Source organism: Stylophora pistillata, chromosome 5 (assembly GCF_964205215.1).
Source record: "Stylophora pistillata chromosome 5, jaStyPist1.2, whole genome shotgun sequence".
Classification (NCBI taxonomy): domain Eukaryota; kingdom Metazoa; phylum Cnidaria; class Anthozoa; order Scleractinia; family Pocilloporidae; genus Stylophora; species Stylophora pistillata.
In genome coordinates this window covers 34,040,268-34,068,018 of record NC_142523.1, presented here as the reverse complement: position 1 = coordinate 34,068,018, position 27,751 = coordinate 34,040,268, and the positions used below count along the sequence as shown (strand labels likewise).

General features: G+C 38.7%; 1 long non-coding RNA gene and 1 pseudogene across 2 annotated transcripts; both read right to left on the bottom strand.

Moving 5' to 3' along the window:
- Positions 1-5,306: 5,306 nt before the first annotated feature.
- LOC148731593 (uncharacterized) lies at positions 5,307-15,787 on the bottom strand (annotated as a pseudogene). The gene is made up of 2 exons (XR_016001803.1): positions 11,122-15,787; positions 5,307-10,525 (listed from the first exon to the last, which is right to left on the bottom strand). The product of XR_016001803.1 is annotated as an uncharacterized LOC148731593 (transcript).
- Positions 15,788-19,841: 4,054 nt separating this feature from the next.
- Positions 19,842-26,284, bottom strand: LOC148731592 (uncharacterized). Its single transcript, XR_016001241.1, has 4 exons — positions 26,130-26,284; positions 25,369-25,431; positions 20,912-21,057; positions 19,842-20,813 (listed from the first exon to the last, which is right to left on the bottom strand). It is a non-coding gene; the product is annotated as an uncharacterized LOC148731592 (long non-coding RNA).
- Positions 26,285-27,751: the final 1,467 nt, after the last annotated feature.

Sequence of the window (27,751 nt, the reverse complement as noted above, 5' to 3'; positions counted from 1 at the left end):
GAACTGAACGTTTCCAGTTGAAATCACAGCGCCCGTAATCTTCACTCAAGCAGTCTGCATCCGTATCAGAAATTTCTCCTTGCATCAGACATAGGTCTGTACATAACTCCCTCATTTAACCTTCATGGCAGCGATGGCTGACTGCAAACTGCCCATTGCAGTAATCATGTGATAACGACGACATGATGTCGCAAAAACCTTATTAAGTGATTTTTCCTTAATATCTCTAATTATTTTTAATAATTACTGTTTTTTTAAACCCTTCTAACATCAAGCGACTTCTCGTCCAGTTCCTCGTTTCCGGCGATAAAACTGTCTTTGCTATGATGTTTTTTGTAGACCGCTTTGATCTTCTTTCAATTTATGCATTTACAATATTCTCGACCTTTGCTTTTCGGGCACGAAGAAGAAACGAAAAAAGCTGTCGTTAGTGCAGCATGTTCAGCGTTATCTAAATAATCACGTCTCCCTTCGTCGTTTGCTAAGTAAGAGTAAGAAAATATTTATTATTTTTGTCTCATTGTGGTCGCGGGTACGGCGACACACTGGTGACCGTCATAGGGTAAAATATGCACTGGACTGGACTATTTTTTGGATGATTTTTTGGACTATTTTTTGGACCATTTCTTGGACCATTTTTTGGACCATTTTAAAAGGGAAGAGGCACACCTTTAGTACTCGGGTAGGGATGGGTGTAGTCGACAAGTACTGAGGGAGGGTGGGGGAAGACTGTCATTACTCAAGGAGGGGTGGTAGGTGGTTGTAATTGTAAACACTACTGGTTAATGGAGCTTTAACTCGATCGTAATAATTATTTTAATCGGTTTTTCGACTGACTTCTCCTACATCAACATTTTGCGCTTTGCCGCGGCGTTTCTTTAAATTTTTAGCCATGCGAAAGCGAAAATGCCACGTAAACACTGGACTTTAATTCTTATTGAAAATATCACTTTTACTATCGATCCTCCACTGTTGAGTTATCTGGCATAGGTTATGCATGTGCCTTTTGCCGACTTGCACACCGTCAGTTTTCCTTCACGGTGTAATTACCAGATCTATCCATCTATCTTTTGTCATTAATCTTATCGGACTAGATCACAGAATTTCCGTTCCTTGGCCCTTGACTTTAGCCGTAAATATAGAATTCACAAGCGCTATCGCAATTTTAATGTTTGTGCGTTTACTATATGAAATCATCTTTGGTACAATCGTACAAAGCAATATTCTCTCAGACCTCGAAAACGCAGACCGCAGACCGCAGACCGCACGCCTCGAAAACGCACACCTCGAAAAACGTGTATACAGTGTGTATTTACTAGATTTATCTCTCTTCCTTCTGTCACTCATTTTATCAGACGAGATATCGGAATTTCCGTTATGCGAAAGCGAAACTGCCACGTAAACACTGGACTTTAATTTATATTTAAAATACTTCGTTTACGATCCTTCACTGTTGAGTTATCCGTGTGCCTTTTGAGTCGACTTGTGTGTGCACTATCAGTTGCTTTACGTTTTCCTTTGTGTATACAGTATGTTAGTAGTGAATTTATCTATCTTCCTTTTGTCAGTGATCTTATCAGACGAGATCACAGAATTTCACCCAACACCGAGATACCTAGTTAAACAACAGAGTGTTTCTGTCGAGGAACTATCAGCTGTTAGTTGCCCCGCGGAAATTTGATGTTCTTAAAAGAAATATGCTAGTTTTAAGAACATCAGATTTCCAAGGGGCAACTATCAGACCGATAGTTCCGAGACATAAACACTATTTTCTTTATTGTTCACCACTAAATTTTCTTCCGCGCGCCAGTTTAAAAACAATCAATAATTATTATGATCGAGTAAAAGCTCCATTAACCAGTAGTGTTTATAATTACAACCACTTACCACCCCTCCCTAAGTAATAACACTCTTCCCCCACCCCTCCCTTAGTACCTGTCGACTGCACCCATCCTTTCCTGAGTACTAAAGGTGTGCCTCCTCCCTTATAAAACTGTCCAAAAAATAGTCCAAAAATCGTTCAAAAACTCGTCCAAAATAGTCCAAAAAATCGTCCAAAAAATAGTCCAGTCCAGTCTATATTTTACCCTATGCCAGTTCCGAGACATAAACACTCTATTGTCTTTATTGTTCACCACTAAGTTTTCTTCCGCGCGCCTGTTTAAAAAGAATCAAAATCCGCTAAATGCACTCGAGACACTCGATTGTACCAAAAATGATTTCATATAGTAAACGTACAAATGTAAAAATTACGATAGTGCTTGTGAATTCTAGTCAAGGGCCAAGGACCGGGAATTTCGTGATCTCGTCTGATAACTTCAATGACAAAAAGAAGATAGATAAATCTGGTAATTACACACTCTATACCCAAAGGAAAACTGATGGTGCACAAGTCGACTCAAAAGGCACACGCATAACCTACCCCAGACTAGTAACTCTACAGTTGAAGATCCTAAACGCGATATTTTCAATAAAAATTTACGTCCAGTGTATACGTGGCATTTTCGCAGTACTAAAAATTAAAGAAACACCGCGGCCCAGCGCAAACATTTTGATTGAAGGCACTCGAAAAACCGATTAAAATAACCTGTACGATAGAGTAAAAACTCCATTAACCAGTAGTGTTTACAATTACAACCACCTACCACCTCTCCCTGAGTAACAAGACTCTTCCCAACCCCTCCCTCAGTACTTTTCGACTGCACCCATTCCTCCCTGAGTACTAAAGGTGTGCCGCCCCCCCTTATAAAATGGTCCAAAAAAATCGTTCAAAAAAATCGTCCAAAAAATCGTCCAAAAAACAGTCCAGTCCAGTCCATATTTTATCCTATACCATTATTATTACACAGAAAATTTCCTCTAAGAAATAATTGAATAGAGAGGGCCTTAAATAACTACCTAACCACGTTTTTTGGAACTTAAGTTCTCTTCTGGTTTCCATATCAGTACGAACTTCGTGTTACGTCCGCACTTTTTATTTTTGTGTCCAGCAGTCCTTTTCAATAAGTTTTGTGTACACAACTTGTTTACCCATAACTTGCCACCTTCATACTATATTTAGCTCTTTGCCTCCGATAAACGTTTTCGCGTATGTTATTGTGTTCGTGTGATCATAAGTTTTAATTGTTCATTATTTTATGAGAAACTGTTATTTTCCGGTTAAAAATTATTTCGGGAAAGATTTGAAAGCCTTTTGTATGTTCCCGTTAACCAAGCCAGTATTCGACCCGACTGATAATAGGTTCTGCCATTTTGATAACGAGCTAAGGAGATATTTTGTGCAAGCGCTGATAAAAATAAATTAATTGCGAGCTTAAACATTGGGAAATCAATGAGTGTTCCATGGGTCATTTCTATTTTGAAAAATACTAAAACTCTGTACGAAGGTCAGGTTAGAGTTGACATCAGGTGATATGTCAGCTTGATTTATGTTTGTTCTTTCGCTTGAAACTAACGAACTCTTTTCCATTCCAGATCTTGTTCCTCTCACGTTTGGTGTCACATGTCCAAAAAACCCCATGTCATCTTATGCTGAACGAGAAAAATTTTTATCGTCGGTTACCTGCACGAAACCGGTTGCTACGGACAACTCATGATCAGCAAATCCACCAACCTCCTCAATCGTTCAATAAAGGAATCGTGTTATTCTGCGTCATGCAATGGACCAATCAGGAAACAATGTCACTTGTAACTTCACCATTGAAATCACAAGTGAGCTTTCTTCTTATTTCTTCTTGGCCACCGCTGGTCTAGTTGGAGGCGCGCTTGGAGTCTAGGATAATTGACTTGTTTGGATAACTGATCATTTGCTGTCCAAAATCGAAAAATCGGCCCCTTTGTCAAAAATCAGACACTACCGTCAAAATTAGAAAAAAAAATTAAAAAAAAATCATACACCAGTTTCTAAAATAAGAAAATTGGCCGCAAGCGTCCAAAATCAGAACTCGGCCGCTACATTACTTGCCTTGGAGGGTATGTTAATTTATATCATTCGTCATGATCGCCATTCTCGTTCCTTCTAGTACATTGTTACCTCCTTGATTTTTAGCCTCATGCACCAGCAAACTACAATCGTCCAAAAATCTTTGGAACACCACATTATTTTCAAATAAAGACAACAAAACTATCATATTTCCACTACTCATTGTTGTAAACATAACATTTCTTAGTATGCGACTCTGTAAATTATCAACATCACGAGCAGGACATCTGCAGGATAGTCTGTTCATACCTTGTAAAAAAAATAGAGTGCTTCTCAATTTGGCGAGTTTGATGGCTCCTGGGCGACTTTAGCTCCGAGGTCTAAGGTTAGAGGTCTGGTTCAAGCCCCAGGGCAGACTAACACTCAGGGTCTTGATATAACTCAGGAGCATGCGCTACTTTTGCTATGACATCTGCAAAGGGATAGACATTCTAGTCTTCTTAGAGAAGGACAATTAACACAAAAGGCCCCGTCTGCTGCATCTTCTCTGCATAAAAGAGCAGGTGCACGTTTAAGTAGCTCATGACTTTTCGCAAAGTGTAGGGAATGTAGCTCCCGATGTTGTGGTGTCGCCTTGTTCTTGTTTAAAACAAGCCTCCATTTAAACCATTTATGTTCCTCTTGGGTTTATCCATAATTCGTGATCTATGATTTACGCTGCCTACATTTTCGGCCCATCGAATCTCTGCCCAAGACGTTCTTATCAGTTTAAATTCAGGTAGCCCTTGTCTCCAAACACTGGCCATTAATTATCCATTAAGAGTGATGTAGAGTTGCAAATTCATGATAAAATATGCTTTATTCTTTGTGTGTGTTGTGCGTCTTTGCTCTATCCATTTTACTTTCCGCAACGAAAAGCCATTTTTAAAGCTGTGAGTTTTTTTTTTTTTTTCACAAATGTTCACAATTGAAAATGAAAAAGGTAAAGGAGAACATTGTAATCGATAGCTTCAGAAAACACATACGTTTACTGTTTTATGATCGAACAAAAGTCCATGTGACTTGTCTACGTCATAAACAGAGTCATCAAACCGGAGGGAACGACGTACACGGCAACCTCACCAACGGATCTAAACCAAAGGTGTACATAAAGATTTTTGGCCTGGGGAGGGGGGACCAAAAAAAATGGAACAAGCGCCAGGGATACACAACTGAAGCCGCTGCTAAAGTTTGGCAATCTCTTCGGGTTTCACTCAATATAAAGAAAAGGTTAAGGAGCTTGCCAAAGGGGCGACGCTAAAACAAATCATGCTTAAATAATCTGGGTGGGAGGGGCCACTGCACGCTCCAAAAGTAAAATCGAAAGATAATAACCACACAAGGATCTATTTGATACAAAAAAATGTCTGCGTATTTGAATAAAACATCATCTCTTACAATATCACATTTGACCGCAAAACAAATATATAAACTTACGTAAGCTCTCACAAAAGGCTATAGTATATGTAGTCCGTCATTATTCTAAAGATCGGTGAACTGAGATGCACTGAGTCGAAATCAACCATTACTAGACCTAATCATCCCGATTAAACGAAGCACCTCGTACACTCTGTAGTTAACGCGCGAGTTTCATCTCAGAATGTATGAAAAAATAGTAGATAAAGCGTTTGTCTCCAGTTCAACGAAATTTTAAATTCTAAGGTAATACCACAAGGAGTCTCTTAATCTATTACAATACTTTTAAACTTCTCAGACTGAGATCTACAGTGCTATTAAGTCCTGAGCTATTCATTTGGAAACTTTGTCAATTATACTCCTTCTTACAGGAGGAGCCTGTTTTTGGTTTAAGTTCCAACAAGTATAGAACATAACGAAACCACCAGGCTACCTTTTACTTTATAAATATACGTTGCTGATAAGAAGAGAGTGATATATACACAAGCCAATCAATCAAAAGTCATAATTCAGAAGAAGCAGCACTAAATGGCGACTCATAAACGACTTTGTCCTAGACCGTGGGACTGCAAGCAAGGAAACGTCTTTAAACTGTGTCCGATCACAGAGTTTGCAGATCAGGATATAAGAAGCTCAAGTGATATCAAATATAACGAAAATATCAAAACGGTCTAGATTTTGGCGAAACTTCTCCAGAAAAAGGGACAGCAGCGTCTAAAGGCCTTCACCGTTTATAAATTAGCACAGTTTCTAGACTATCTATACGTCCATCTTTTCTTCTTTTCAAAGCAGCTTAACCCTTACTCCACGACGTACCTCCCTTTCTGTTGTAGCCGAGATAAGGTCCTCCTGACCTCTCGTACCCTAACGTGATCTTGACCGTATTTCGAAATAAAGATTAGCAGTGCACGATCAAGACAATGCTTCGCTTCTTGGAGTTCGTCCAGGTCACTGTGCAAATTACCCAGATTCTTGTAAGAGGCTGCAACATTAATATGATCAGGTCCAAGCTTCTTCAGATGAATCTCCAGTGCACGCTTATAGTAGTCTTTTGCTTGATCTGTTTCGCCCAGCGCTTTGTGTAAAATACCCAGATTGTTGTAAGAGGCTGCAACTTTAACATGATCAGGTCCCAGTTTTTTCAGACGAATCTCCAGTGCACGCTTATAGTAGTCTTTTGCTTGATCTGTTTCGCCCAGCACTTTGTGTAAAATACCCAGATTGTTGTAAGAGGTTGCAACTTTAACATGATCAGGTCCCAGTTTTTTCAGATGAATCTCCAGTGCACGCTTATAGTAGTCTTTTGCTTGATCTGTTTCGCCCAGGTCACTGTGTAAAAGACCCAGATTGTTGTAAGAGATTGCAACATCAACATGATCAGATCCCAGCTTCTTCAGACGAATCTCCAGTGCATGATTACAGTAGTCTTTTGCTTGATCTGTTTCGCCCAGGTCACTGTGTAACATACCCAGATTGTTGTAAGAGTCTGCAACCTTAACATGATCAGGTCCCAGCCTCTTCAGACGAATCTCCAGTGCACGCTTATAGTAGTCTTTTGCTTGACCTGTTTCGCCCAGGTCACTGTGTAAAAGACCCAGATTGTTGTAAGAGGCTGCAACATCAACATGATCAGGACCCAGCTTCTTCAGACGAATCTCCAGTGCATGATTATAGTAGTCTTTTGCTTGATCTGTTTCGCCCAGGTCACTGTGTAAAAGACCCAGATTGTTGTAAGAGGCTGCAACATCAACATGATCAGGTCCAAGCTTCTTCAGAAAAATCTCCATTGCACGCTTATAGTAGTCTTTTGCTTGATCTGTTTCGCCCAGCGCTTTGTGTAAAATACCCAGATTGTTGTAAGAGGTTGCAACATCAACATGATCAGGTCCTAGCTTCTTCAGATGAATCTCCAGTGCACGCTTATAGTAGTCTTTTGCTTGATCTGTTTCGCCCAGGTCACTGTGTAAAATACCCAGATTGTTGTGAGAGGTTGCAACATCAACATGATCAGGTCCCAGCTTCTTCAGACGAATCTCCAGTGCATGATTACAGTAGTCTTTTGCTTGATCTGTTTGGCCCAGGTCACTGTGTAACATACCCAGATTGTTGTAAGAGTCTGCAACCTTAACATGATCAGGTCCCAGCTTCTTCAGACGAATCTCCAGTGCACGCTTATAGTAGTCTTTTGCTTGATCTGTTTCGCCCAGGTCACTGTGTAAAACACCCAGATTGTTGTAAGAGGTTGCAACATCAACATGATCAGGACCTAGCTTCTTCAGACGAATCTCCAGTGCATGATTATAGTAGTCTTTTGCTTGATCTGTTTCGCCCAGGTCACTGTGTAAAAGACCCAGATTGTTGTAAGAGGCTGCAACATCAACATGATCAGGTCCAAGCTTCTTCAGAAAAATCTCCAGTGCACGCTTATAGTAGTCTTTTGCTTGATCTGTTTCGCCCAGCGCTTTGTGTAAAATACCCAGATTGTTGTAAGAGGTTGCAACATCAACATGATCAGGTCCAAGCTTCTTCAGATGAATCTCCAGTGCACGCTTATAGTAGTCTTTTGCTTGATCTGTTTCGCCCAGGTCACTGTGTAAACTACCCAGATTGTTGTAAGAGGCTGCAACTTTAACATAATCAGGTCCAAACTTCTTCAGACGAATCTCCAGTGCACGCTTATAGTAGTCTTTTGCTTGATCTGTTTCGCCCAGGTCACTGTGTAAACTACCCAGATTGTTGTAAGAGGCTGCAACATCAACATGATCAGATCCCAGCTTCTTCAGACGAATATCCAGTGATTGATAATAGTAGTCTTTTGCTTGATCTGTTTCGCCCAGCGCTTTGTATAAAATACCCAGATTGTTATAAGAGGCTGCAACATCAACATGATCAGGTCCTAGCTTCTTCAGCTCAATCTCCAGTGCATGATTATAGTAGTCTTCTGCTTGGTCTGTTTTGCCCAGCTTCTTATGTACAATACCCAAGTTGCTGTAACATGCTGCTTTTTTCAGGTCCTCTCCTTCGTGACTTGATTCAATCATTTTTAACTGCAATTTATAAAAGACTATCGCTGCTCCAAACTCACTGTGGTCATGGCACATGTCACCGAGGGTGCAAAGGCCACCAGCGTAAGAACTCAAAGACTTAAGTGCTCTTTCGGATAATTCTGGCTTTTCTCTTCTAATTACCACATGTTCAAGTTTTAAGCTTAACATCTTTAAATGGGGAGCTAATTTTGTTCCCACATCAATAGAAGCTAATTTTTCGAATTTTGAGAATGACATTACAGCCCCATATACCACTTCGTAAACTTCATCCTTTGTCCAATCTTTCGTCGCAGATTTAATAACATCGTGAACAATACCATGAGCTCGAATATAGACACCACTCACTTTTTCTTCTTCTTCCTCTTCTTCTTCCTCTTCTTCTTTTTCTTCAGTCAGCAATAATGAACATTGATTCATTCTCATTCTCATCATATCTTCATCTTCAAAATCTTCATCTACTGCTCTGATGTACTCGATAACAGCTTCTTGAAGGATCGGCTGTAATGCACACACAGAGAGAAAATTGAAGATGTGATGGAAAATTATATCGTCCGCCATCGCCTTTTCGACAGCGAGTGTTATTGCTTTGGTCATGGAGTTTGGATAGCTTGGATTGCTCTCAGCAAGTCTGATTTCAATAGCACTTCGTTTCCCCTCTTCCAATTTCTTCAGGTAGTCGCTCCAGCCAAACTTCGAGGATACCTTACTCTGACGAACCTGTCGCACATACGTGGCTGCAGCCGCTAGGGCAAGTGGCTGGTAGTCTAATACCTTAGCAACTTCTTTCTCTATGTCATTAATTGGGATATCAGAAAGAATGCTCAGCAAAGAGCATGCGTCGTTAGGTTGCATTCCTGCGCTGACGGAAAGGTTTTGTACGTAAGAGCTTGTTAACGGCATAGACGCAGTGCCCTGCGTTGTTATTAGCATCTGGCCCCTTGCCCACACCTCGTTTCCTGCATCAGGCAAAAGACCGCTTGAAAGAGAGTTCCCATTGTCAACTACCACCAGCCATGAAGTGTAATGCTTAATTTTTGCACTTATTAGGGACTTGAGATATGAAATCTTCTCGTCTGTGTTCAAATCCTTCGAGCCGTAAGTGTTTGTTATTTCATATCCGGGACATTTGCAATGTTGAGCAAAATCGACATACGAATTCAAAATTGTTTCTGGGCTTTCAGCATTCAGTGTCATGACAAATGAAGCTGCGGAAGGTGTTTCTTTGACTTCGTCGTAGAATCGCTTGGCTGCTAAACGGGCCAGCTGAGATTTGCCACTTCCTGGATTTCCTGACAAATACAGTATGCTCATCCCATCATCGGTGCGTTTTAATGTTTGCAGGTTTCGCATAATTTCATCAACTTCAGATTCTCGAGCAGCGATGTCGTGTGTTGGTTTAGGAGGGAGAATGCAAAATGGAGAGACATCTGCGTGTAACTGTTCTTGCAAGGCAAGCCTCTGTTCTTCTTTTACTTGAAGTACCTTTCCTTTCTCTTGAAGTTCTTTATCTTTTCCTTGAAGTTCCTTTTCCTTCTCTTTAAGTTTTTGTCTCAGGTTGTTAACCTCTCTTAAAACTTCACTTAACTCCTCTGTGGGGAAGGTTGTTTGATTTTGGACCTCATTGATTTTTAATGTGGGAAGACCGAGGGCGGCGAATGCAGTTTTCACCCGCGATGTAACAGTATTGAAATCTCCGTCAGAGAGTTGGCCTGCTTCGTCATGTGCGATTTCATTCCGAATATTTCTTAGATCATCTATGTTTGATCGAACCACTGAATTGAGACCGTGGATACAATCTGAAAAACGAATAGCGTAAAACAGCATGGTACAATCCCATTCAGCTCTATCGCCATTCTTCATGGTTGATAACAGCCGAGCGTTTTTGCTTCTCCTCTTATGGGACTCCCCATTCCAAAAGTCCAGTCCATTTTTAGGTTGATCTTTCCATTCTCCTAGTGTTGTCTTGTGGCGACTGTCCCATTCTTGTTTAAAGATTGTTCGCAGACCCTCTGTTATAATACCAGTGACAACGTAACAAATCCTGAAGTAATTTAGCTCTTCTTCCGTGTATTCAAATGCAGCGGCCATTTCTTGTTTGAACCTGAGCAAAACCAAAGTTTTGTTAATACGCATTAGGGTTGTCTTTGAAAATAGTATATGTGTCAAGATCTAGCGATACGCGCTTAGACATGTTTTTGTAGGAAAAGGGTGGGTCAGAGACAAGGAAGTTTATTTCCTTTATTCTCAGGGTGGGGCTAAATTGACGCTAGGACTAAGGATATGAAGGAAAATTAAGAAGCGAAGAATCAAGGTTTCTTTTTAACTACGTCACATAATTTTTTTTCTCAATATAATTTAAATATATGAACAAAGTTGAAACGGTAAATTTGCCACCGTTAAGATTAAAAAAGCTGACGTTTCGAGCGTTAGACCTTCGTCGGAGCGAAGGGCTAACGCTCGAAACGTCAGCTTTTATAATCGTGACGGTGGCCAATTTACCATTTCAACTTTGTTGATATATTCAAATTATTTCGCTACCCCCACCGACTCAACCTGAAACAGTTTCTCTAGAAACTATCAGCCTTTTTTTTTTTCTCATCCGCAGAAACAAACGAAGTTAACTCTGATTTTACTAATTTTTGTTCAAATATGCGACTTAAGAAAAATCGATCACCTAACTCGTCAATTTCGCGTTACCTTTCCTGCAAAAACTGATATCGCAGGAATCCCTCGTCAGGTAATGAATTTTCCTATAATAAAGAAAAAGTTTAAAGCATCGGGAATACGGTCTAAGTCTTCTCGCTCCCCTGTTATTTAATGTTTTTGTTTATTTCATTTCTCATTTGTTCCCAGCATAGTTAATTTTGCGTGGCACATTTGAGCTTAAATACGAATCATGGCTCGATAGAAGTCACCTGATTTTTGAATCATTTGGCCAGGGAACAAAATTCATCTGAGAAATGATTGTCAAAGTCAATAATTTTTAAGCTATACGAATTTTTTTCTGTCTTCTCAGCTTATCTTTTTTGCGTCCGAGGTAATTAGTCATGATAATCTTACTTAATAAGGTCTCTTAACATTGAATTCCATTCTCTCAGCTCACTTTCTAGTGATCAATAGAATCGCTTCTCACTTCATTGAAGTATGATAGCGTAAAGTGAAAACCAGCCATCACTCTTAGATAAATACTAGAGAACTTTGCCAACCTGAGCCGAAATAAATTCCCAGCGTACTGTATAAAATGATACACACCACACGTGACGGTTAACTTTAATTTACGTCAACTCGTGAACGGAGGTTTCCAAACGAATGGAAATTATCACTCTGAAGCTATAGATCGATAATAAAAGCAAATTCAGAGAAAAACGTTATCTGGAACTCACTTGAATCAGTATCTTCGATAATACATACCGCTCTGGAAGTTTGAGAAACCTTTGGAATACTTAAACTCTCTGCAATCAAAGTTTGAATAGTTAAGAATCACATGCATTTAAAGCTGTGCACAGCAGCATATCCGGTGTTTTATGTATCATAAGCTAAATAACGCTGGCATTGTTATTGGTTCTTACCTGTGATCGATTGGAGGACAGACGTATTTATTAAATAAAACAATCAGAATTCTAGCGCATTAGATCATATCCACACGTATTTTGCGCTATATAAGTAATAATAAATTGAATAATAGATCATCGATGATGCCGTGGGTCTGTTTAGTAATAGATCCCAGAAGACGTCAAAATAGTAAGAACATCAGTGACACACTCTGCTGTGCCTCACGTGACACCTTTGTCATCTATTATTGAACAGATACATGGCAACATGTCTTCTATTTTTCTTTTGTTTGAGAAGTATTAAGAATAGTTTGTTATGATTTCTGGTCCATCACTTCTTACCGCAAATGAATATTAGAAATTCTCATGCTGTTCGACAATCTAGACGGCTCCTAACAGCGAAAGGAAGCCTTCTGCATCTAGTGCTGCTACAGATATGCTCTGGGTTTCTGTTGCTGGAGGTTTCTTTCGCAAGAATTTGCAAATATATTTACTTTTTGTTCACGGCTTACGTAACTGTTATCAGTCAAGGCTTACTTTCACGGCAAGCCATCTGTAATGAAAGATAAGTGAAAATGACTAAACGGGGTCTGTGTTAAAAGTTGGTAGAGAAACAGAATTCTTTCCAGCCTGAGCCAAGAAATACATTTGACATAATAAGCGTTCTTTTATGCAATATTGACGTTTGGAACAAATTTAAGAAGAAATTTCAGGAAAAGCACTTGTTTTGTTCGCTATTTATTTCGTTTCTTCCTCATCTCATGGACATTAGATCTCAATTTTTCAAGGGCTTTGGCAGTTTTTTCGTAGCTGGTTTATCTCAATGAGTTCTGGAACTAACGCTACAGTGCTGTTATACTGTGGCAATGCAGTGCTGTTATACTGTGGCGCTGCAGTGCTGGTATACTGTGGCAATGCAGTGCTGTTATACCGTGGCACCGCAGTGCTGGTCTTATCTCTTCCACCTCTGGTCCTTAAAATGGATGATTCTCCCAGCAAAATTTCTGGAGTTTTAATGAAGTTGTGGCAGCCGTAATCCGCTTCTTTTTACCCCTTGCCTTTTTTTATAATTACTGTCAACTTAGCTAAACAGTTCCGTCTTTTGTTCATTTGATACGGTCAGCATATTAGACAATGGATCCTATCAGTTAGAGTATCAAAAGAACGTAAGGTCACAAACATCTCTTTTCTAACCTAAAGCGACGATAGCAGAAGTCGCAGTGCAATTTTATCTTTTTGCTAAAATAGTTTTCTGTATTTCGCTCCTTCTCCTGCGGCGTGTTTCGTATCAAGATAAGTATTCTAAAATGTTCGCTTGTTTCTTTTTCGTTTGAAACGAGTTGTATCTGCTACGCATAACTTTCAGGTAGGTGAATTAAAGTTTGCTTCACGCTGTCAAAGTTCTAGAAACTTTTCGTGAGGTAATAATACTTTATCAGCAATAAAGAATATATGCTGCTTTCTGTAGTCAACAAAACACTTGAGGAACTCACATGCGAAAGCTAATCTGGCCTCGTCGCAATGCACATAAATTACGTCTCTAAGCAAGACAGGACAAGAGACTTCGAGAGATTTAATTGGAAGGCCGCACAATACTTATAAAGTGATGATCGAATAATTTTGACGCCATATCAATGGGCCATTTGAACTGCTTTTGTTTTGCTGAAGTAAGAAAGACAGGTTTTTGGGTTACGTCAGTTAAGAGAAAATAGTTTGTATTTTCCTGGTTACTTTTCTTTGCACTCACTCAAACAAACTTTGATCGTTGAAGAATGATCAACTTCAATGAAAGGATGACTTAAACTGAAAATAGAGCTGGTAAAGACCTTCTTCAGCTTGAGCTAAGAAATCCATTTGAAATAAGAAGCAACCTGCTTTGGAGTATTGAAGATATTCGGTGCCCGACCAGACATAGAAGTTCTTTTGTTGAGTTGATAAACTGAGAATATTAGATTAAAGAAATTACAAAGCATAACAAAATAACATCAATAACATTTTCACTAATGTAGGGGATTTTGCGTTAAGGAAGATGGGAGAAATCACGGTTAAATTTCATCTTGTTACGGTCTCATGAAGCTCCTTCTCTTCCAATGTAGCAATTCTAGGAAGTAGTTTTCGTTTGAAAAGAGTTGTATCTGCTACTCATAAATTTCATGCAAATGAAACTAAGGTACTTGCTCCTGCCAAGTTTTGGAAACTTTTTGGTCATCTGCGATAAAGAATATAGGCTGCTTTCTGTAGTCAACAAAACACTCGACGAACGCGAAAGCGAAAACTTCTTTGGCCTTCAGGCAGAACACCTTATCTACCTCCCTAAATAGCTGCACTCTGCAAGTTTAATATCAATTGTTTTACTGACAACTATTGAATTTGCTTTGGTTTGATTCTTTGTCCATCATCTCTCCGCAGCAAACAACACTAGGATGTGCCTCGACACGTAAACCTTCATTATTTTTCGAAGTTCTTTCGCTCTACAAAAGTCTGGAAAATTCGTCATTAAGTTGGGTACGATAACCTTACTTAGCGTGGAAGAAGTGAGACGGGGGGGTAAGATTGAGCTTACCCCACCCCCACTCCCTCGCTGTTCACATCAAATTACAACTCCATATGTATTATTTGCTTCTATACCATTCCGAAAGAATATTGTACACCGCAACGCAATGCGCTATATAAGTAAAATAATAAAGTTTTTATAATCATTATCATTAAGTGATAGTTACCTCCAAATGTGATTCACATGAAATCGATGCCAGTGATTTGTCCAACATTCACAAATAGAAACACTGAAACAAAAAATGCGTGCGTAAGGCTAGGCAATCGGAAAGAGAATAAGTAAGAAAAAAAAAACCACGCAAGGACAATATGAACGTTCTTTTCGTAGTCTGCATACATGGATAACAACAAAGCGAAAAACAGACACGATAACCGCGGATTAGACTGGCTTGATGTCTGCTCCAATGAAAAATATGAACAGTGTTGCGAGGGGACCTGCACTAAAAACCCGAGCGAGTCACGTACGGTTGAAATATTTTTTGCTGCAGTTCTCTTCATTAGCTTGATGAGACTTGAAACAAACGCGCTTGTGATCAGTCATGGATTACATTTGAGGCGGATCGTAAGTAGTTGCAAAATTTGAAATCACAACGGTGACAGGACTTGTCTCCTTCTTATAACGTATGAGCTTTCCACCCTTGTCTCCTTCTTATAACGTATGAGCTTTCCACCCTTGTCACCTTCTTATAACGTATGAGCTTTCTACCCTTGTCTCCTTCTTATAACGTATGAGCTTTCCACCCTTGTCTCCTTCTTATAACCTATGAGCTTTCCACCCTTGTCACCTTCTTATAACATATGAGCTTTCCACCCTTGTCTCCTTCTTATAACGTATGAGCTTTCTACCCTTGTCTCCTTCTTATAACGTATGAGCTTTCCACCCTTGTCTCCTTCTTATCACCTATGAGCTTTCCACCCTTGTCACCTTCTTATAACGTATGAGCTTTCCACCCTTGTTTCCTTCTTATAACGTATGAGCTTTCCACCCTTGTCTCCTTCTTATAACGTATGAGCTTTCTACCCTTGTCTCCTTCTTATAACGTATGAGCTTTCCACCCTTGTCTCCTTCTTATAACGTATGAGCTTTCCACCCTTGTCTCCTTCTTATAACGTATGAGCTTTCTACCCTTGTCTCCTTCTTATAACGTATGAGCTTTCCACCCTTGTCTCCTTCTTATAACGTATGAGCTTTCTACCCTTGTCTCCTTCTTATAACGTATGAGCTTTCCACCCTTGTCTCCTTCTTATAACGCAAGAGCTTTCCACCCTTGTCTCCTTCTTATAACGTATGAGCTTTCCACCCTTGTCTCCTTCTTATAACGTATGAGCTTTCCACCCTTGTCTCCTTCTTATAACGCAAGAGCTTTCCACCCTTGTCTCCTTCTTATAACGTATGAGCTTTCTACCCTTGTCTCCTTCTTATAACGTATGAGCTTTCTACCCTTGTCTCCTTCTTATAACGCAAGAGCTTTCCACCCTTGTTTCCTTCTTATAACGTATGAGCTTTCCACCCTTGTCTCCTTCTTATAACGTATGAGCTTTCTACCCTTGTCTCCTTCTTATAACGTATAGTAACAGTCGAAGCAAAACCCGCCAAATCGCTCAAATTGGCAATTTAGAGCCACAGAAACGACAATGCACGGCAAGTGAGGTAGGTTTCCATTTATTTTGAGCTTTAACTCAGAAATTTCGTGACATAAGTTTACGATAATAGGACTCTTCAATAGTCTCCCATACATTCCTTTATATTTCGAATAAACAACCAGACTCGTTGCTTGTCTGGGCTCCCTGTGCTCACATGTGCCGAATTTAATGCATGAACTACAGGAAATTATTATAATTCATTTATTATCCACAAATCGCCACGAATTCTATGAATGCCATGCGCGAAAAAGCCAAAACAGCACAAAAAAAATGGTGGGAGACAAAGGAATTTGTAGTTCTTGCTTTGAAAAGACAAAATACAGTTGTTTGACGTGCTGTAATTACTTTTGTATGAGGTGTTCGGTTTTTTAAAACGAAGACGGCACTCCTGGGTGGAAAGTAGGAAACTCTGTGGCATATTGTGGGTCGTGTTTCAGTGAAATGATAGAACGTGAATCATGTGAAAGTATCATGACGAAAAGCTAAGATAAGGAAGCAAAAACAAACAGCAAAACAAGAGCATCTGTGAAGCAATCAAGCAAACACTCAATAGACGTCTTCGTCTAGAAAATAAGTAGTGCGCCTGGGAATATCGACAGCGAACAGAGTTGAATTCGACTGAGTTAAATTCGACGTGGTAGTAATAGTAGTAGTAAAACTTTATTAAAAGTGTCGAGCGCCGTCTAGCAAGGGAAAAATCCCTTACTAATTTGGGGACACTAAAAAAGAAAAAAGACTAGGAGCCATTTACAGTAGTATAGATACTAAAACTAAGAGAAAATCTATAGTTAACTAGTTACGGGATTTGTAATAAAAATATATAAAATTCAAGAGGAGCAGAGGCTACAGCGCGTGCAGCAATCATCTAAGAGCTCACTTATACTGAGTTGGCCTATCTTGCCTTTAAACGACTTGAATCAAATTGAACGACTGAAATAGGAGTTAAGTTCGGCACATGTGAAATTCAACGTTTGAACTGGGCCTAAGCGATGAAACTGACTAAATTGACTGTATTTAACGACGATAAAGAACTAAAGTCTTTTTATACTAGATGAGGGTTTTCATTCAGCAAATAAAGAATCGTCATAATTCCGTCCAGTTGATAAACAGTAGCCTGTGTACAGGCCCCTACTTTCCAGAGTTAAGAAAACTCTGGAAGGAATCGGGATTTTAGAGGGGAGGGGAGGGGCAGCTGTTTAGAAGCTAATAAACAAGAACATGAAAGTGAAACTGATTAGTTACAAACTGTGACCTTCAGAAATAATCTCTAGACATTGCATCATTTTTTATGGCATCTTTAAAGCCACAAACGTCAGACTTGCGATTTCTGCGCTGATCCGTTGAGTTTATAGACAGAGCTACTTAATGGGGGTTGAGTCAAAATATAGAGCAAATCTAAATTCTGTTCGAGAATGTGTTGATCAAAGTCCTTTTCAGAGCAGCAACAAGGATAAGACTTCACATTTAAGCCTCTTTAAGGAATGTAAATATCTCTTCTCTGAAACAACTACTAAAATCGGTTCTGAATTTCGTTTAGGCGTCAAAATTCCAACCAGACAAGACAAGAAACTTAAAATTGCTCATCCGCAACCAGCCTTCAACTTGTAAACAGGAACACGGAAGTGAAACCAGTGTGTTAGCTATTGTGACCTTAGCCTTGAAATAATAATCCCACGACACGCGTCTTTTAACAGCAAATGCGCTGATCCGTTACGTGTAAATAGAACTATTTCATCGGAATGGCGGACGTTGGAGGAGGTAAGTCAAAAAATGAAAAAGTGGTAGAGCAAAGCACATCAGTTCTTCCCCGGTCCCTTAGGCAATATTTCAAGAAATTCTCGAAGCGGTTCTATTAATACAAAGCAGATAAAGGGCAACATTAGGGGAATACTAAACGTTGAATGATTTACCGCCTGCTCTCTCTCGTGTTTGGTGTGATATTTCAAGTCAGTAAGTTCTTGAACAGAGGTCAACCATATTCGAATGTCCTCTTCTAGAAGGTTCTGATTAAAGTCCCTTTACAGAACGGCATTGTAACAATTTATGAAGTAAAAGATGAAAAAAGCACTAAACTGAACCATTCACCGAAAGGAAAATTTTTGAACGAACAGTTTAGTATTCAGTTCACCGGTTATCTTCAGCGACAACATTCAGCATTTTACTTATAGTAAAATGTAGAGCCAGCTGAAAGTATATAGGGTTAGAAAATTAGGGGGAAACGTGTCTGGAAAACGATGATGCAGAGAAGATCTTAATCGACTGCGGAGTTGTCTGTGTCAATTTCTTTCTACGGTTTTACCTTAGACAACATACATTCGAAAATCTTCCCATCTTCAAAACATACCTAACGTGCTTATTGGCAAGAAACTTAACGATCTTCGTTCGTGATCAATCTCGAGAGCAAAGACATGTAGCTCTTGTTGTTGCCCAAGACAGGTAGATGTCTAGTTCAAATATCATAATTGGCAAGTCCTGGCCCTTTACGGAAACAACTAAATTACACTCTGACATAATGTACTTACCAGTGAGACTTATTTCAGTGCCTTGATACGGTCAGCATATTAGACAATGGATCATATCAGTTAGAGTATCAAAAGAACGTAAGGTCATAAACATTTCTTTTCTAACTTAACGCGACGATAGCAGAAGTCGCAGCGCAATTTTATCCTTTTACTAAACTAGTTTTCTGTATTACGCTCCTTCTCCTGCGACGTGTTTCGTATCAAGATAAGTATTCTACAACGTTCGCTTGTTTCATTTTCGTTTGAAACGAATTGTATCTGCTACTCATAACTTTCAGGTAAGTGAGTTAAAGTTTGCTTCACGTTGTCAAAGTTCTAGAAACTTTTTTCGTGAGGCAATAATACCTTATCAGCGATAAAGAATACAGGCTGCTTTCTGTAGTCAACAAAACATTTGAGGAACTAGCATGCGAAAGCTAATCTGGTTTCGTCGCAATGCACATTAATCACGTCTCTAAGCAAGACAGGACAAGAGACTTCGAGAGATTTAATTGGAAGACCGCACAATACTTATAAAGCGATGATCGAATAATTATGACGCCATATCAATGGGCCATTTGAACTGCTTTTGTTTTGCTGATGTAAGAAAGACAAGTTTTTGGGTTACGTCAGTTAAGAGAAAATAGTTTGTATTTTCCTGGTTACGTTTCTTTGCACTCACCCAAACAAACTTTGATTGTTGAAAAAATAGTCAACTTGAATAAAAGGATGACTTAAACTGAAAATAGAGCTGGCAAAGACCTTCTCTAGCTTCAGCTAAGAAATCTATTTGAAATAACAAGCAACCTGCTTTGAAGTATTGAATATATTCGGTGCCCAACCAAACATAGGAGTTCTTTTGTTGAGTATACATTTTCATCGATTAAGGGGAATTTGTGTTAAGGAAGAAGGAAGAAATCATAGTTAAATTTTATCTTGTTACGGTCTCATGAAGCTCCTTTCCTTCAAATATAGCAATTCTAAGAAGTATTTTTGTATGAAAAGAGTTGTATCTGCTACTCATAACTTTCATCCAAATGAAATTATGATACTTGCTTCTGCCAAGTTTTGGAAACTTTTCGTGAGATGGTGATTTATCATTTGCTATAAAAAATATAGAGTGCTTTCTGTATTCAAGAGAACACTTGACGAGTTCGAAAGCGAAAGCTTATTTGGCCTCGAGGCAAGGCACAAATAGTTGCACCCTGCAGGTTTAATATCAATTGTTGTACTGACAACTATTGAATTCACTTTGGTTTGATCCTTGTTCCATTATCTGTCCGGACCAAAATAACACTTTGATTGGCTCTAAAAAAGTCTGAAAAATTATTCGCTAACGTATGTGAAATAACCCGTACTTAGCTTAAAAAGTGAAAGGGAGGAAAGATGGAGCTTATCCACCCCCCCCCCCCCCTCCCCCTCTCTCGGTACTCGCTGTTTCACATTTAATATTTAATTAGAGTTCCTTAAGTAATATTTTCTTCTATGCCCGCTCGAAAGAGTATTGGTATAAATTAGACGCACCTAATGCGATATATAAGTAAAATAATAAAGTTATTATTATTATTATTACAAAGCGATAGTTAGTTCGAAATGCGATTTACATGAAGTCGTTGCCAGTGATTTGTCAAATGTACACAGATAGAAACACTGAGACAAACAGAATGCGTGCCAAAAAAAATCGAAAGGAGAGGCTGGAAATATAAAGCACAAAAGAAAGCCGACGAAAGGACAATATTAACGTCCTTCTCGTAGTCTGGATACATGGATAATAACAACGCGCAAAACTGACACGATTAGCTTGATATCAGCACGGATAAAATGCGAGGGGACCCGCACTGAGAGCCCAAGCGATTCACTTGACGTTGAAATATTTTTTTGCTGCAGTTCTCTTCGTAAACTTCATGAGACTTGAAATAAACACGGCTGTAATAGTCTGATAGAGGATCAAGAATTATAATTGAGGCGATCGAGTCATAAGTATCTACGGGGATAGGACTTTAACGATTATAGGCAAAGAAATATAGTTTTTCCAGTCTATTTAAGCTTACATCATCTTCAAAACATACCCAATATACTAAATGGCAAGGAAGTACGTGATCCTCTATCCCGAGCGAGTACTGGTATCTCTTGTTGTTTTCTAAAAGGGAACGGTAGATAATTCGTTTCAGTTTCATAATAAGCAATCCTGGTCCGCAACGGAAACAACTAAATTACACAATGACATAGTGTACTTACCAGCGAGGCTTGTCCCAGTGCCTTGAGGAACAAATGCTGATTGATGCTATTATTTGTCTTAGGATCTTTTCACTGCTGTTGTGGATCGTGATGGGCTCGCATGAAGAAGACTGCAAGCCGTTTGCTTGCAATCGAAACTTTCTTATCTACATCGGAGGTGAAAACAAAGTGAATTAAGCGACAATACTTCAATATAAATATATTTAACGGCAATGAAGAGCAAGATACCTTCTATACTTCTATACTACTATTTATGGGATTGCAGAAGAACTCAAATATTACCCTATATAACTGGCTTCAAATTAAAGGTTAAAAATAAGTTTGAAATAGAAAAATATGTGTGTATGAAGAATAATACTTTAGATAAATTTCATAAAAAGTTGCTAATAAATAAGTGACTGGTTAAGCTAATTGCAGTACTAGAAGTAGTAATATCTGTGTTAGTATGTTATAGTATAGTGTATTATAATACTGTAAAACTAGTAACAGTGGTACTCAGTAGTAATAGTAGTGTGATAATTTAGTAATAAGAGTGCGTAGTGTACCAATTTAAATGTAACCTGTGTGATACAGGGAGCTATGTTGGTTACACACGCGGGCATTTATATGCCCACGTGGATAGTCATAAGAGCACGTCATCTTCAGTACGCAAGCACTACGACAACGACCACCCAGATGCTGTCTCTGAGGACCTTCTTAGCTGTTTCAAAGTTCTCAAGAAGTGCATGAACAATTAACAAATGGTAAACACCACATCGTACACTATTGAGTTATGGATGCACGCGGGAGGTTGCTAAGCACGAAAGAAGCGTAAGAGTCGCTCGAGGCGATAGCCGAGACTCCGTAACTCTTGAAGTGACGCTGATGCACCGCAGGAGGTCCATAACTATGGAATAGAGCTGTATCTTCCGCCATAAATTCTTCAACTTTGATCAATTTGTAGCAGTTTTCTTTCGTGTGCTCATTCATTGAGTTGATACACTCAGAATATCAGATAAAGAAATTGCAAAGCGCATCAAATAACATAGATACCATTTTCATTTATCTATGGGAAATTGTGGATCAAATCCCTAACAAATTTCATCTTCTTACGGTCTCATGAAGCTCCTTCTCTCCAAGTAATCATCCCATCTTTTCATAGCAAATGCACTCTACAGCATCAAAATAACACTAGGATGTACCGTGATCCGTTAATCTTAATCATTTTTCAAACTTTGTTCCTTCTACAAAAGTCTGGGAGATTCTTCGCTAACGTAAGTGCGATAACCTTACTTAGTGTAAAGAATTAAGATAGGAGGAAAAGATGAAGCTTATTCATAATAATATAATAACTTAATAACTTCTAGAGCGCTATTTTCACTCAATGATCAACAGCGCTTAACAACTTAGAATACTACAGTAAATTCAAATTTATAAAACTAATTACATGTACATTAATATTAAAAATGTATGCTAAAAATAAGAATGATATGGAATATCCATTATAAGGATCTTAATTAGGAATAAGGATCTTAATAAATACTAATACTAATAAAAAGAATACTAATAAAAAGAATTGTCAGACAGGGTACTTTCAGAAAGCTGCACGAAATAAATAAGTTTTCAGCTTACATTTAAAAATGGAAAATGATTGAGTATCACGTAATTCAGCTGGCAGAGCATTCCAAAAGTACGGGGCAGCAGCAGAGAATGATCTGTCCCCCAGCGTGGCAAGCATTTTTCCCTTACGAAGGTCAAGTAATAAAATTTGAGTTGATCTAAGATTATATACATACCTAGGCTTGATGTTAATTAGTTCAATGATATACCTAGGCGCCCATCCATGAATAGCTTTAAATGTTAAATTTATGATCTTAAAATGAACACGATGTTGTACTGGTAACCAGTGAAGTTGACAAAGCGCAGGAGAAATATGCAAATACTTACTTAAACTCAGTACAAGTCTAGCCGCAGCATTCTGCACAGGTTGCAATTTGGCTATTTGCGACTTAGGAAGGCCATGCAAAGGTCCACTACAATAGTTTAAACGACTAGTGAAAGTGATTCAACCCCATTCCTCTCCCTTCCTTCCCTGTTTCACCTTTAATTACAATTCTTCAAGTAATATTTTCTTCTATGCCATGGCCAGTCCGAAAGAGTATCGGTATTCATTAGACGCACCGTAATGCGCTATATCGTCATTATTATTAAGTGATAGTTACCTCCAAATGCGATTTACAGTGGTTTGTCAAAAGTACGCAGATAGAAACACTGAAAAAAACAGAATGCGTGCCAAAAGCAATTGAAAAGAGAGACTAGAAAGAAAAAGCAGAAAAGACAACGGACTCAAGGAAAACATGAAAGTTTTCTTCGTAGTCTGGATACATGGATAATAACAACACGCAAAACTGACAAGAGTAGCTTGATATCGGCGTGGATGAAATGCGAGGGGAACCGCACCGAGAGCCCGAACGATTCACTTATCGTTGTAATATTTTTTTGCTACTTTTTTCTTTTATTTTGAACTTAAGCTTTGTGTATAGTTTGTTATGATTTTCGGTCCCTCGGGCCCTACCGCAAACTAATAGACTTGAAGTGCTTTGACCCGTTTATTTAACGGACATTAGAAAATTCTTACGCCGCTTGACACTCTGGATTCCTACTAAAGCAGTTGTTGTACGCCTTTTGCATCTAGTGCTACCACGACTATGTTCTTGCAGTTTTCTGTTCCTTGAGGTTTCTTTTGCGAGAATTCGCAAATTTATTTACTTTCCTTTCTCGGCTTGGGTAACCCGTGATGATTCAAGGATTAAGTTTTCTGCCTTGTTCGTTTGAAACAGGTTGTATCTGCTGCACTTAACGTTTAGGTAAGTGAATCAAAGTTTACTTAACGTTATCAAAGTTTAAGCAACATTTTAGTGAGGTTGTAATACTTAATCTGCCATAGATAATATAGGCTCCTTTCTGAAGTCAACAAAAAACTTCAGGAACTCACAAGCGAAAGCTAATCTAGATTCGTCGCAATCCACATTAATCACGTCCCCAAATAGCAGGCGGCACCCTGCAGGTACTATGCAAATTTTTGGACAGAAAACCGCTTTGTTGCGGTTTTTTCGTCCATAATCTGGCGCTGCAAAATGACACTTTTGATGTGCTTTGACCCATTAATCAAAATTATCGTTCTAACTCCTTTCGCTCTACATAAGTGTCAACAATTCGCGGCTAACTTCAGAGGAGACTTATGTATCTAGAAGACCATAAATGAATTTAAAAGACACTTAGAGAGATTTTATATGGAAGGCCGCACAATACTTGTAAAGCGTTGATCAAATGATTATGACGTCAGATGAACGGGCCATCTGAACTGCTTTTGTTTTGCTGAAGTAATGAGGCAGGCTTTTGTGGTTACATCAATTAAGAGAAAATAGTTTACTTTTTCTGGTTACGTTTCGTTGCACTCGCCCAAACAAAATTTGATCGTGGAAAAAAATTATTCTTGAATTAAAGGAAGACGTAAACTGGAAATAAAGCTGGTAAAGACTTCCTCTAACTTGAGCTAAGAAATCCATTTGAAGTAACAAGCAACCTGCTTTGAAGCATTAATATTTGGTGTCCAACTAAACATAGGAGTTCTTTTGTTGAGTTGATAAACTCAGAATATTAGATTAGGAAATTACAAAGCATATCAAAATAACATCAACAACATTTTTACTGATTTAGGGGAATTTGTGCTAGGGAAGATGGAAGAGATCACGGTCAAATTTCATCTTGTTACGGTCTCATGAAGCTCCTTCTCCTCCAATATAGGAACTCTAGGAAATATTTTTCGTTTGAAAAGAGTTTTATCTGCTTCTCATAACTTTCATTTAAGTGAAATTAAGGTACTTATTGCTGTCAAGTTTTGGAAACTTCTCGTGAGGTGCATGGTGATTTATCAAAGGCGATAAAGAATATAGGCTCCTTTCAGTCACCAAAAACTAGTCAACAAAACACTCGATGAACTCGAAAGCGAAAACTTCTTTGGCCTTGAGGCAAAACAAATTATCTACCTCCCTAACTAGCTGAACCCTGCAGGTTTAATGTCAACTGTTTTAGTGACAACTATTGAATTTGCTTTTGGTTTGATTCTTTGTCCATCATCTGTCCGCAGCAAAACAACACTAGGATGTGCCTTGAAACGTTAATATTAATTATTTTTCAAAGTTCTCTCGTCTGGAAGATTCTTCGTTAATTTGAGTGCGATAACCTTGCTTAGCGTAAAAAGTGAGAAGGAGGGTACGATGGAGCTTACCCAACTTACCCCGCTTACCCAAGGGTAAGAGGAAGCTTACTCCCTCCCTTTTTCACATTATTTTAAAATTCCTTATGCATTATTTGCTATTATACCTTCCCGAAAGAGTATTGCACACTGCACCGTAATGCGCTATATAAGTAAAATAAAAAAGTTATTATTTTCATTATCATTAAGTGATAGTTACCTCCAAAGGTGATTCACATGAAATCGATGCCAGTGGTTTGTCAAACATACGCAAATAGAAACACTGAAACAAAAAAAAAATGCGTGCGTAAGGCAATCGGAAAGAGATTAAGTAAGAAAAAAAAACCGACGCGAGGAGAATATGGACGTTCTTCTCGTAGTCTGCAGACGTGAATAATAACAAAGCGCAAAATTGACACGATAACCGCAGATTAGATCAGCTTGATGTAAGCGCGAATGAAAATATTTTTTGCTGCAGTTCGCTTCGTTCACTTGATGAGACTTGAAACAAACTCGCTTGTGATCACTCAAGGATTACAATTGAGGTGGATCATAATAGTTGCAAAATTTGAAATCGGAACGGGGACAGGACTTTGATTATTATCGGCAAAGAAAATATACTTTTCGCAGTCTATTCAAGCCTTTATCAGAATTATCTTCCATAGCCATTCGAGTTCATATGATAAGTTGATACACTCAGTAAATCTTGTCATAAAATCGTGAAGCGTATCAAAATAGCGTCACTTACATTTGCACAAAACGATATTTTAAGGATGGAACAAGAAAGCGTGGTGCAACTTCACGTTGTTGCTGAGCTGGCTAATCTTTCTTCTCCAAACAGTCGTCAAATCTTTTAAAGCGAGTATCACATCCATCTTAGGATGGAAAGTTTTTTGGTCCAATTTAAACTAATTTAACCTCGCTTGAAAGCAGTGGTAGTTTTGGTTATCCTTAGGTGTAACTGAAATAAAGTAATCTTACCGTTGTCAAACTTTCAAGCACCTCATAGCAAGATAGTAGTACTTCTTTTGCGATAAAGAATAGAGGCTACTCTCCTTGATAAAAAGAGCACCCGATGAACACAAAAGCGAAAGCTAATCTGACTTCAACACCAAACACATAAATCACGTCTCTAACTAGCTGCACCCTGCAGGCTATATCAATTGTTTTACTGACAACTATTAATCAAATTCACTTGATTTGTTATGATGTTTAGTCATCTTCATCGCAGAGAGAAAAATTACGCTTAAATGTGTTTTGAACCGTTGATCTTTATCATATTTCAAACCTCTTTCGCTTGCCATAAGTGTGGAACTCGAGGCTGATGACCTCAAAAGTTATAGATATCTCTAATTATTAAAAACTGGATCATTGGATAATGCAATTGAAGACTTTTCATTGGCTTAGCCATTATGGTAGAGTAGCCAATATACCATAAACTACGATATGGTAAGCGTAGGCATCAGCTTAAATTTGAAAGGGAGCTAAAAATGTAATAAAATTTAATCATTTAAAGTAGCGTTTTTAATAAAACAATTATTCCACTTGCGTTTGTTGGCTATCTATCATCTCATATCCAACGCGTGCTCGTGGAATAATTGTTAAATGTCGCTGGGTTTCTTAAACATCTCTGATTTTTTTAAGTCCCGTCAAATTCTTAATATCACAAAAGATCCCTTGATTCAAATATTTTTAGTAAATTTTTAAAGGTAAAGTGTGACTTAAATTGTTTTTATATTCAACTTTATACTAATAATTTGGGGATTTTTCCATGCGTCATCTGCATGTCTAATCTTTTCCCCAAGATTACAGTGAGATAATCAGAATTTTTAATACGACAGAAAATCTATTAATTTTAAGCACCTCTCATATAGAAAGTGTCGATGATGTAAGATGGAAGACTCAAATTATCTATTAAAAAGTATTGTATTGTAAGTTCTGAGGCAGAATTTTGAGCAGGGCCAAATGCTTGACTTGATATTCACTGACCCTCCCGGTTAGCTCAGTTGGTTAGAGCGCTAGACTGGTGTGCGGGAGGTCGAGGTCGATGGTTCGAGCCCCGGCCGGACCAACACTCAAGGTCTTAAAATAACTGAGGAGAATGCGCCACCTTTCTATATAATATCAAGAAATGGATAGACATTCTAGTCTTCTCGGATAAGGACGAATAAACCATAGGTCCCGTCTCCTGGATCTAGTAATTAGTTAATTTGGTTAGGCAGGGGACGTTAAAAAACCCACTCACGAGATTACTGTGATGTGGTCTGGCCTGTTTACTGGGAATTGGGGGAGGGGGCATCTTCAAATAAGTTTCCTTCGATTGTTTGTAAACTGCTGATGCAGTCCGGCCAAAGTCCCCCCGAAAAGTGTTGTGATGCGCATTTGATCATATCTACATGTTAATTTGCGCAATATATATATTGAATTATTATTATTACTATTATTACCCTCCCCACCGCTTGACTTGATATTCACTGACCCTCCCCTCCCTCCCCACTGCTATGTCCCAATACACTCCAACTTCCTTTCTGGTGTCCAAAACCCTGATAGAATATTTGAATTTCGAAGCGCTCCAATTTCCCAATGGTTTGTTCGTTTAGCAT